Raw genomic sequence first — 11,229 nt, forward strand, 5'->3', positions numbered from 1 at the left:
GCTGAAAACACACACTTCTGCTGGTAACTGCATACACTGTGAGTGTGGAGATGGGGAATGGCTTACAGAATGATCAGGGAGCAAAGCTTATGTCCCTCATTTAGATTCCTACCAAGAGGAGGAAAAACATAATTTATAGTGAATTTTGCCCTCCTTTATAGGTGGAAAGATCCTTCTCTCTTAGGCATCAAAAAGGAAACACAATATAACAAAAAGAATGCCATTATCATGTGCTGTGGTTATCAGTTTCTACTCTAAAAACTGCCTCAAATGTGATGGCTTATAGCTTGTCATTTTGTGGATCAGAAATTCAGGAAAGTCTCGCCTGGGCAGTTTGTCTGTGGTCTGTGTGGCAGGGCCTGGGAAGGTCCCCCTTCCAGGATGGGGTCTTCACCTATGTGTCTGGGGCCTCCATGTTTCCTGCCTCTTTCTCTCTGCCTCAGCACTTCTCCGTGCCTTGACCTCTCACAACATGGCAGCATCGGGGTGGTGGTGTTGTGGGTGGCCATGTGGTGACCCAGGGCTCCAAGAGCCAGAGTTCCAGGGACACAAGGAGAGTTGCAAGGCTCCACATGTCCATCCTGGGCACCACTTCTGCCAATACTAAGAAAGAGAGTCACTTAGGACAGACTAGAGTTAAGGAGGAGGCGTTAGACCTCACCTCTCCATGGAAGGAACGTCAAAGAAGGTATTATCTTTATCTCCATGTCATCTTTATGGTCTGAACAAGGAGAAAAGTTTTCACAATGGAGTTTCCACAGCAAGGATAAAAGTACACCATGTAGCCACAACAACAGAGGGAGGGGGACAAGTCAGACAGGAATAAAGGCTTGGGTTCTATAGTCAGACACACCTGACTTTGAGACCCACTTATCACTTCCTGAGTGACCTTGAGCCAGTAGTCTAAACTGCATCTCGGCTCTGTGCGTCCCATGGAATCATGATATATCGCAAGACTACTGCGTGACTACTGACAATGCCTGCAACATCATGTAATGTTAATACTTTTAAGCCAACCCTAGAATGGTTAAGGACAGTACAAAGGTATTTTAACACTATGTTTAAAATCAAACGCATGCATAATCTTATTTAGTTTAAAGCTATAGTTTCTAGAGGGTATTTACGAGCAAGCATCTTCCTGGAACGTCTATGGTACTCCAAAATTCCCACCATGATCTTTGAGAAGCCTCAGCATGGTAATCATATAGGGAACTGGCAAGACAGAACCATCTTTTTCTGAATCATAATTCATCCGTGTTTGGGGAGATGGGACACAGTACGATGAAGGGCAGCTCTGATTCACAGGTGCTCAGGGCATTTTGGAAATGTATCGGTGATAGTTTTATCTGGTACGATATCGGGGGCAGAGCAGGCATTACTGGCACTGAGAAGGCAGAGACCACAGATGCTGGTCCCTCAATGGATGGAGCAGTCCTACACAATGAAAGTGTTGTCTCGCCATATAAAAATACTCCGCTTTTCTGGCCAGGTGCAGTGGCTCATGCCTGTAATCCCAACACTTTGGGAGCCTGAGACAAGAGGATTGCCTGTGTCCAGGAGCTCAAGACCAGCCTGGGCAGCATGGCAAGACCTCATCCCTGCAATTATCTAAAAAAAACAATTAACTGGGCGTGGTGGCTCACGCCTCTAGTCCCAGCTACTTAGAAAACTGAGGCGGAAGGATGGCCTGAGCCCAGCAGGTCGAGGCTGCAGTGAGCTAGATGAGCTATGATTGTGCCACTAGACTCCAGCCTGGGAAACAGAGTGAGATCCAACTCGAAAGAAGCACTCTGCTTTTCTGAACTTAGGGCTAAGTTCCTTTTACATGTAAACACAATGTACTTCTACTCAGCTATAACAGACACTTTATTTTCCATGAATGTCATTAATGCATAACATAAAAGAAGACTGTTCTTTATTTTGTTCAGAATTCCAAGAGTACTTTACCATTTTGGCAAATCATGCCACCAGCAGTAGCAGCAGCCCTGATGATCTGAGCCACCAACGCTACTCGTCCGTTTTAGGCTTCGTCAGAGGGGTGGCGTGCACCCAGCTCCTGAGGGCAACTGTCAGCACCTGGATCACTTCAGTATGTCACCCAGAGTGGGGCTCCTGCGCCGGAAGTAATTAGGACTCACTTTGCCTTCATTCCTCTTTATATTTTGGTTATGATGTTATATCAATTTCTCTTAAATTATGGGTGTGGGTGGGTTCTGTCCTTTGGGAATTTCACCTCGGGGTTGTAAGCAGCGCACTAAAATATATTTACAGTAAGACTGGGGGCTGAGTCTGACAGAACTGAGAGCCCACAGCTTTAAAAGCAGTTTTCTGTGAATCAAAAATGCCTTTCCAAGTGGAAACACCAGGGAACCATTTCCTTTCTGGAGCCTGCTGGACCTGGAATGGCCCAGCCAGGCTGAGTAGGAGCAGCTGGCAGTGAAGCATGAAAGAGCTCTTTCTCTTTAGTGCTCACAGGTGAAAAGACACAGACACCCTGTCCACGGCTCACACTGGAGAAGACTCAGCAGACGTCACGTGTCTGTGTGGACCTTGACCAGTTAGCTAACATAAGCCTCAGTTTCCCCATCTGTGTGTTGGAGATAAAAATAGCCCTTCTTATATGGACTGCCTGTGTGGCTTAAACAAGATAAATAAGATAAAGCATGATTAGTGTTTCCTTGGGCATCCCTGAGTGTAGAAGGCTCAGCAAACACAAATGCCCTTATTACCCTTCGAAGAGCACTTCTGGTTTACAGAGTTCTTCTCCACATACTGGTTCCTTTGAACCACTCAGAAGTGGGGACTGACAAGGAATACCATCCCCGGGGAGGCTCGGGGATGCCAGCTCTGATAGCCATTAAATGGATTTTTCTGAGTTGAAATTCATGTGACTCCATGGTAGATTTATTCTGTGTAGCACTGAGGACCGAAGTAGGTTCTCAGAGGATGAAGAATCATTGGAGAAGAAAGCGATGGGATGTTCTAGATGGGGAAGATGCCTTTGCTAACAACTGGAACTTCCTAATCATGGAAGGTCAGACTCCTGCCCTGTCTGCACCTTTTGGAGACTCGAGGGAGGAATTTGAGCCTGGCCCCCAAAGAGAGGCCTTCAAAACTCACTCTAAGAATCTGGGAGTTATGTAGAGATAGCTTCTCAGCATACAGGCTTTTGCTTTTAACTCTTTCTTTGAAAGTTAGGTGTTTTTCCCTCAAGCTCATTATTTTGGTTATTATTTTAACTATCCAGCTCTCACAAAGGAGTGAGGCACTAGAGAATGGTCTGGGTCTTCAGCGGATCTGTGGTTCTAGTATAAATCCCCCTTACTTTGCCCAAATCTGTGTTCTCAGAGGTAAAGAAGAAATCCCCTGGAAACTGGTATTCAATCCACAAAGTACACAAGCTAGATACAGGAAATCTCTGCCAAAGAATGGCCGGGGTTTGCTTAACTTTGTCCAGAAAGCTCTGTGACCTACACTAGTTACTGTTAGAAATCTGCAAGGAGCTGGGCTCGGTGACTCAGCCTGTAAATCCCGTGCTTTGGGAGGCTGAGGTGAGTGGATTGCCTGAGCCTGAGGGTTCGAGACCCGCCTGGGCAGCGAGACCTCATCTCTACAATAAATCAAAAATCAGCCGGGCGTGGTAGCACGCGCCTGTAATTCCAGCTACTCGGAAGGCTGAGGTGGAAGGATCGCCAGAGCCCAGCAGGTCGAGGCTGCGGTGGCCGGGTGTAGCCACTGCACTCCAGTCTGGGCGACAGAGTGAGACTCTAACTCAAGAAATCTACAAGGCCCAGCTTGGTCCCATGATTTTTTTCTTAAGACATGAAAACGTCAAATATAGTCATCAAAACAATGACCTAACCTGGGTCCAGAAATATATTTTTAAAATAATTATACTTCCAGTTGATTCTACGTGATCCTAGTGTCAAGTCAATTAATAAGAACTCCATTTTTCAGTGCTTGATCTGAACAGAGATTTGAGCTGCTTCAGGGGATATGTGTATTAGACAAACCTTTCTGATTGCACTTTTTCCTTATCCTGCTCTCAGAGCACTTTTAGTGAGTTTATTCTTCTTTGCTGGGTTCGTGCCAAATGTCTTCGAACTAAAAGAGAGGGTACCAGAAAGAACCAGTCTGCTACCCTATCACATATCATTGGTCCCACACATTTGCACACACATCATCCCCCAATAGAATCACTAACTTCACATCCCTGGAGAAAGTTTATACTCACCTGGTCTCTTTAAAGCCACACACAGTTGCATAACTCCTCACTGTGGGATCTGTTAACCATTTCCACTCAGGCACCAGCATAACCCACTGTACCACTTGGCCTCTTTATTTATGTTGTCTTTAGTATTAATTATGTTACAAACACTCCAAACAAGAGCTGCATTTGCACATTGTGGGTGGTGATTCCAAGCATTAGAATCAGGTTGTTGTTTTTCACTGTTTCTATGCTTTGTATGTAATCTGCACATTGAAATTTGAAGCTATTTACAGCTTTCCACTGGAAGTTATTTTGCAACCGAGATCTTAAAAGGGATACAATAAAATATTCTTGAGCACCTTTCGGCTTCTGAAAGGAAGAATTCCCAGTACAAGGGGCAAAACCACAGATTGCACAGGTTGTCGGGCTGACCCCTACATCTCAAGGCAACCCCCCGCCCGCCCAGCACAGGCCACAATGGGAACAGCCTGAACTAAATCTTGCTTGAATCTAACAGAAGACCACAGGTTTCTCATGACTGAAAAAATGACAAATCTATTCCCATACTGGAGTTCTTTATTGACTAATAAACCCAATGCCTCAGGCAACATTTTTCAATGATTCTCTCTGGAATAAACAGCATGTCTTAATAGCTAATTGTTTGCTAAAGCCTTGCCATCACCATAATTTTTCAACAACCAGGGCACTAAATCCTAAAGAACTGTGAAGGAAAGAGGTCAGTCTTCTTTGGGGAGTCACAAAGAATGAGAATGATTCTTATAGTCCTGTAAAAGCTCAGAAGCAGTTAGACCCAAGGGAATTTGTTTAAGTTACACGACCGCCAAATCCTGTCTCCAAAACCCAAAGTATGAATACCCTGGGGTCGGCTTTCACCTTGTGTTTTTCTCTTCAGTTCTTCTTTCCTCATTCACCAAGGCAAAGACTGCTTGTCAAAACAAGATTAAAATCTCGAGGCCAGCCTGGGGCTGACTCAAAGGTTGCATCCAAGGCAGGGCCTCAGATATGGCTGCTCCGAGTGTCACATGGGCCTGGTGAGAGAGCTTAAGGCCTGGCTCTGGATACCAGGAAGAACGCACACCTTAGTGTTCAATCCTGGTTTTCTCATCAGAGCCATGATGTCCCAGGATGACCTGTGGACAAAAGAGGGAAGGAAAAGAGAAAATCTCTTCTTCATCCCAAAGGAAAAGGTCTCTGAGGTCTATAAGCTGCGACTGTGAGCTACTCACAACTATTCCTGAATACTTTCTGAACTGCACCAGGGATGCAGGGAGGAGAGTGATGGTGATATCCACATTGGGAGGGAGAAGGAACAGGCTCCCTCCTCTGTGTTTTATCCCAGTACTTCCTTGCTCTGTGTCACTCTGCCCTGGCTGATTTTGAACCTAACCAGAATAATTCCTTGCTCTGCCCAGCCCAGCATTGGTCCCCAAGTTCACAGCCATCTTCACAAAAGGCTGAGTATTTCTTTAGGATTTTCTTTCTGCCTTGAAAGAGTGAGGGCTTTTGCTGTCTAACCATCAGTAGATTAACAGGGAGAGGAAAAGGGCAAAGGCTTTTGTTCCCAAATACTCAGTTCCCAAAAGTTGAGTCACTGTCATGGGCCTGAGAAGCCAACATCACCACCTTTCGAAGCACAAGTGCTGACACTGTCTTTTCCCCACCATGTTATTTTTCTCATAACAGCCAACTCTATTCTTGAGCTTCTGTAATGCGTGCCTTAGGAGAAAGTAAGACCACTCCTCAGTCCAGCACCTTTGTCAAAAGGCCAACACAGCCAGGCTGCAAGAATGGGCGACCACTCTCAAAAACCAGCAACGGTGGCACTGAGTTCGTTCCAGTTATCCGATAATAAACGCAGCTGCCAAAAAAAAAAATGCCCAATTGTCACCCCACAGACGAAAATGTAGGTGGAACGAGTCTGAGTTGGTGACAGAGGAAAGAGGAGTTTATATGATTTCGTATCACTGGGCTCTCTGTAAAACACAACTGGGTCAACTGGTCCAATAATTGTAATCCTGGGGAAACCTGTCATGTGGATTTCAAACTATTTCCATCACTCCAGAGTGGCAAATGGACTCAATGGAATGACTTTTCAGCTTAATGCAAAGTGAGAACTGCCACTGGGTAATACATTCCTTTCTGTCTTAGACTAGTAGCCCAAGAAGCCAGAGGTATTTTATCTCCTCAGTGGTCTCAAAGGCTCCTTCTGCTTGCTAAGCGCTGATTTATTCCGGAATGCACAAATGTCGCTTGCTGTGGGTCTCCACCCCACCTGCCCGAATGCAAGGCTGTTCCGAACTGCCTGCTCAACCCAGCAGGAAGCCTGGTCACCGGTATCCCGTGCTGGTCAAATCTCTTGGCAGAGAGGAGGAGCCCAGCAGTAAGTATGAGAGTGCGAAGGATCCAGAGGGAAGAGAGAAGTCTGACTTCTGAAGGCATGATCCGCATCCATCACCATCACCCTCCAACCGCTGTGGCCAAATAGCAACGTCCCTCCTGAGGCTATCCCAACATGCCCCCCACTAGGGACCAGCAACTCTGGGGAGTGTGGGTGCACATGTCTGCGCGGGCCTGCAATGGGCCGGCTGCCTGCAATGCCAAACGCTCCTGTGCCTCATCAGACACGAGTGTGCGCAGATCAGAAGCTCAAGGCCAAGGCTCAGTAACACACCCAGGATGGCCCTCCCACCCGAAGCGCCTCTTCTTTTAGCCTCGGCGTTTAACAAACCACAGGTGAGAGTTTGCAGAAACAGAAAAGGGCAAACCCTTGCCAGAATTGAAACCGAGATGAACACACAATGAAAAACACTTAGAGCCCGCGGGGCTGGCAGCCAAAGCGCCAGGACTTGGTATGGGCGGACCAGCAAATGCAGGGTTGGCCAGGGTGATTTACAGCAGAGACTGCAGGAGAGATTGATAAGCAAACTAGATGCAGATGTGGAGGTGCGGGTGGGGACGCGAGGAAAAGAGAAAATGGAGACAGAGAAAGCGACATAATCAAACGCACTTCAAACGTTCCAAGCCACTCTTTCGACCTCAGAAATTTTACAGTGACGTGGGTGATCCTAATGGTCTTTAAATCACGTTAGAAAATGTCACAATAGATGTTTGAATTAAAATCCAGTAGGTTTGCCAAAAGACCAATTGTTAAAAATTGGCAGCATTCCAGAGAACTTACTAGGCTGCATACCGCCTGAGGCTGAGTGAATTGCTAATTCCAGGGAAAGTTAATTATCACCTTATTGATAAAAGGGTAATTTTTAAAGTTTGTGGTGTGGCTTTGGTGACTCATTAATTAAAATTTAGAGTAATTTACTAGACACCCTGGTGGCTTCTGTTACATCATATCTGTACCAAATGGTTTGATTTTTCTCCCAGGGGGCTTTTTTTTTTTTTTTAATTTAAATCCCCCTCGTCTCTCCTCGCCTGTCTACTTTTGAAGGCAACAAAAACATTCAAAATATGTAAATCTCAAACCATCCTTTTGGGAGATTGTAGAATTAAGAAATAAGATGTCCAAGGAGGCATTTTTAAAAAGCTCCTTCTTAGAAATGTCAAATTCGCCCCCAAAGAATGATCACACCAGGGGGAACTCCCTTTACAAACGTCACCTCCAAAATGTGAGACACGATAACGCTCCTTGAGAATTAGATTCAAAGAGGGTCGTTTCTCATCTCTGTTTCCTTCCTTCCCATTTTATCCCCAAATAAATAAAATCAGAGTGGTCAGTGGAGAGGTGCTTGACATTCTAAAACTCCCAGCCCGATGAGGGGCAGTGTTGCCTCTCATTTTCTTTGGGACGTGTGGAGTGCCACGAACACACCCTGGCTCCCTGGCGTCCATCCCTGAGATGCTCAGGTTCCAGGGGTACAGACTTAGGGAGGAAAACCCACCTCACGGGGTCCCTGGGAGCTCCAGCCATCTCCTCCGCCCAGACCAAAGGTTGCTCTAAGGTGCGTGTGGGTGTGATGTGTCCTCTGGCCACACAAAACTGTAAACAGACTCACAAAACACTCTAAAGTGTAACTCCCCAGACTCACATAAACATTATTCCTATTTCTGAGCATTCCTTGTCATAATTTCAGGGAACTTGTTTTAGGTGTCCTTAAGGATTTGAGATCCGAAAATGAGATTTAAAAGACATCAACAAAAGCCACCAAATGGTGAGAGGTTTAGGACAATTTGGTTGGGATTTTCCCATCACCTACAGTTTTTAAAATTTAAAAATTCTATCTTTGCCTTTTGTAGTATCACTTAAATTTTTATAATAGGCAAATGTTATTTTGAACACTTCTTAAAATTCACTACTGTTTTGAATGTTCATTCTAAAAGTTTTTGCATAGGGTGATAGTATTTGGGTTTGGCTTCTTTCTGTCGGCTGATCTACTCAGCCTACCCACTGCCAGGGACAGCCACCACCCTCGCCCCCAGGAGTTGAAAACCAGAAAGTGAAACTACTTCTGCTGGTTTCCCTTGCCTCGAAAACACACCACCAAAAGCAAAGAAATGATGAGAAGCAACTGACTCTTGTTTCTCTTGTTGTTTTCTCATCATTCTAGTATCATTCATTTACCCCTTTTTTGCAGCAAGATAAAAATAATTTTGGTGACCACAGGGAAGAAATGTTAACATGTTAAATGTAAAAGAACTGGGGTTTTGTGGGATTTATACTTTTCTTATAATTCCACAAACCAAGCAGGCTGATACATTTACCAAAATATCACAGAGCTACCTACACAATTTAAAGAGCTAAAGAAAACACATTCATAATAAGGTGTTCAAGGAGGCATTCATATTTTTAAAATCTGTTACAAATATATTTCTAAGGTAAAGATTTTGAAGCCACCAAACAACTTCCCTAAAACTGAAGGTTTTACTTCACCATTTTATTTGAGTTTAGATGGTCACTTACTACTGATTTTCTAGGTAATCTTCACCTCGCTGCTGTTGTTCAAACAGCCCCTAATTTTTTCAGGCAAGTTCTACCAAGCAACACAAAAACATACCCCTCACAAGTATCATACACCCCAGATAGTTTACTTTACCACACTAAGAATTTCTTTATAGTTATTTTATATTCTTATGCTTTCACTCCAGATATTCTTTGCAAAAAACAAAACAAAACAAAAAACTAGGAAAAAAGCAGCTATGTCCCTCACTCTTCAAAAATGGTTTCTCTCATTTAATAGGAAGAAGACAAAGTACACCACAAGAGTCTCAATTCTGAAGCTCAATTTTCCCAAATACCCCATTGTCCGAGACCAACCAAAAAGTCACTTTCTCAGAAAGCTACTAAGTGTCTAGCCTCTTGAGTGCCGTCGTGGAATCTAGAAGCAACACAGTGAGCCACCTCTTGGTCACTGTCACAGATGGTGGAAAGAACTTTGACTCCAGCACATCAACCATCAATAAAACGACTCACTCAGCAGCCTGTGCTCCAGCCGCTGATCCTGTCCAGTCACCCAGCAACCTGGAGAGGACACCGCATGCCTGTGAGGACCGTGCAGAAGCTGATGCAAGTCACACAGTGCTCCACCTGGGAAGGAGGTGACTTTGTATTTGAACTTGGGAAAACTGCCCCTAATTTTCCATGGTCACCTATTTTTTCCCTCCAAACTAACTAAAACCAGCAACTAGCAGCAAATACTCTTCTTATTTATGTCTGGTAAATTAAGAAAAATCAGCACAAAGACAATGTGAAATATTTCATCTGAGATATTCAGAATAAAATTCAATTAAAAAACTTTTACATGGTCATAACATACCAATTTTAATAGTCAATTTTTTAGGTAAATATTTTTATCCCAAAACATACTACAATTTAAAAAAAAAAAAAAAAACAAGCAAAGCAAAATTATTGTGGGAGGCGGGGGAAGCTTACCAGTAACTTGAGTTCACACTTGGAAAAAAAATTACTTTCTACATATTTAAATGCAGAGTTAGAGCGTAGTGCACGTGTCTATAGCCAAAATTTATAAAGTATATAATTCTACACTACGTCTTCCCCTCTGAGATATGGTAAGAAATCAAAACGTTGCATTTTGCACAGGAGGAACGGAAGTTTACCTGCTGGACTCAGTGGTTTTGGTGCAGGACACTGGTGCTTTGCCACAGAGGTAGGCATGCAACCCAGAGGAACTAACACAGGTAACCTGTCACGCTGACAGTGGACAGAGAAAGAGCCTGTGTCAGCGGCACACCCTCCAGCTGTGCGTCGCCCTTACCTACAGCTTGTTCACCAGAGCCCTGGTCGGGTTGTTTACCAGGTCGAGAGTGTTGACTCAGATGAGTTTCGGCACATGCAAACCGAGTATTGCAAAAGCTATCTTCCACTCGTGCGTTAGTAGCTCAGTTAGTCTCCAGCAGCCCTGCGCCCTGGCTGCAAACATCTCATTAGACTAATGCATTCAGCACAGGCAGAAAACTGGATTTACCATAGCTACAGCAATGAATTTCCATTACGATGACAGCTTCAACCACATCATGTCCGGAAAACCAGCCAACCACTGGCTTTTAAAGAACACACACATTTTACATGCAGAAAACGAAGCTTGAGTGTGTGTCTGTGTGTGTGTGTGTGTGTGTGTGTGTGTGTGTGTGTGTGCATGTTTTGTGTTTCCTTCCTCTCAGCAGCCCAACTAAGAGAAGTGTGCAGTGTAGCTTTTTGTAGACATGAGCTGCAAGGTAATGACACTTCTGCTTCTTTGGTAGTTACGTCCTTGTAATAACCTGAATTATGTCACAATTGTCAGAGCGGCGTTTCCAACATTTCAGTTTTCATTACCCCTCCTCTGTTGCCATGGAAACCAGACTGTAACATTATCTCTTTGTCCCAGTCCTGCAGCCGTGTGGGCCAACACTGGGCTTATGAGATACTGGTAATCTGACAGAGCCAATATTGGACTTTGGATGAATAAAACAAAAAGAAATATTCCAACAGCATCATTGTTCAGGAGAGCCTGTGTGTTGGCCAGAGCAGTGTGCTTACCCAGGTGGAC

The 11,229-nt window shown here is 44.5% G+C and overlaps 1 protein-coding gene across 1 annotated transcript in view; it reads right to left on the reverse strand.

Moving 5' to 3' along the window:
- Positions 1-10,920, reverse strand: part of SCML4 (sex comb on midleg like 4 (Drosophila)) — a 124,334-nt gene extending 113,414 nt beyond the window's left edge. The window contains exon 1 of the mRNA XM_008073308.2: positions 10,456-10,920. The gene's annotated coding sequence lies outside the window, so the exon portion shown is untranslated. The remainder of the gene's footprint in view (positions 1-10,455) is intronic.
- Between the last annotated feature and the right edge of the window lie 309 nt (positions 10,921-11,229).

This window comes from Carlito syrichta, unplaced genomic scaffold, assembly GCF_000164805.1.
Source record: "Carlito syrichta isolate Samal-C Ts95f unplaced genomic scaffold, Tarsius_syrichta-2.0.1 Scaffold315818, whole genome shotgun sequence".
Lineage (NCBI taxonomy): Eukaryota > Metazoa > Chordata > Mammalia > Primates > Tarsiidae > Carlito > Carlito syrichta.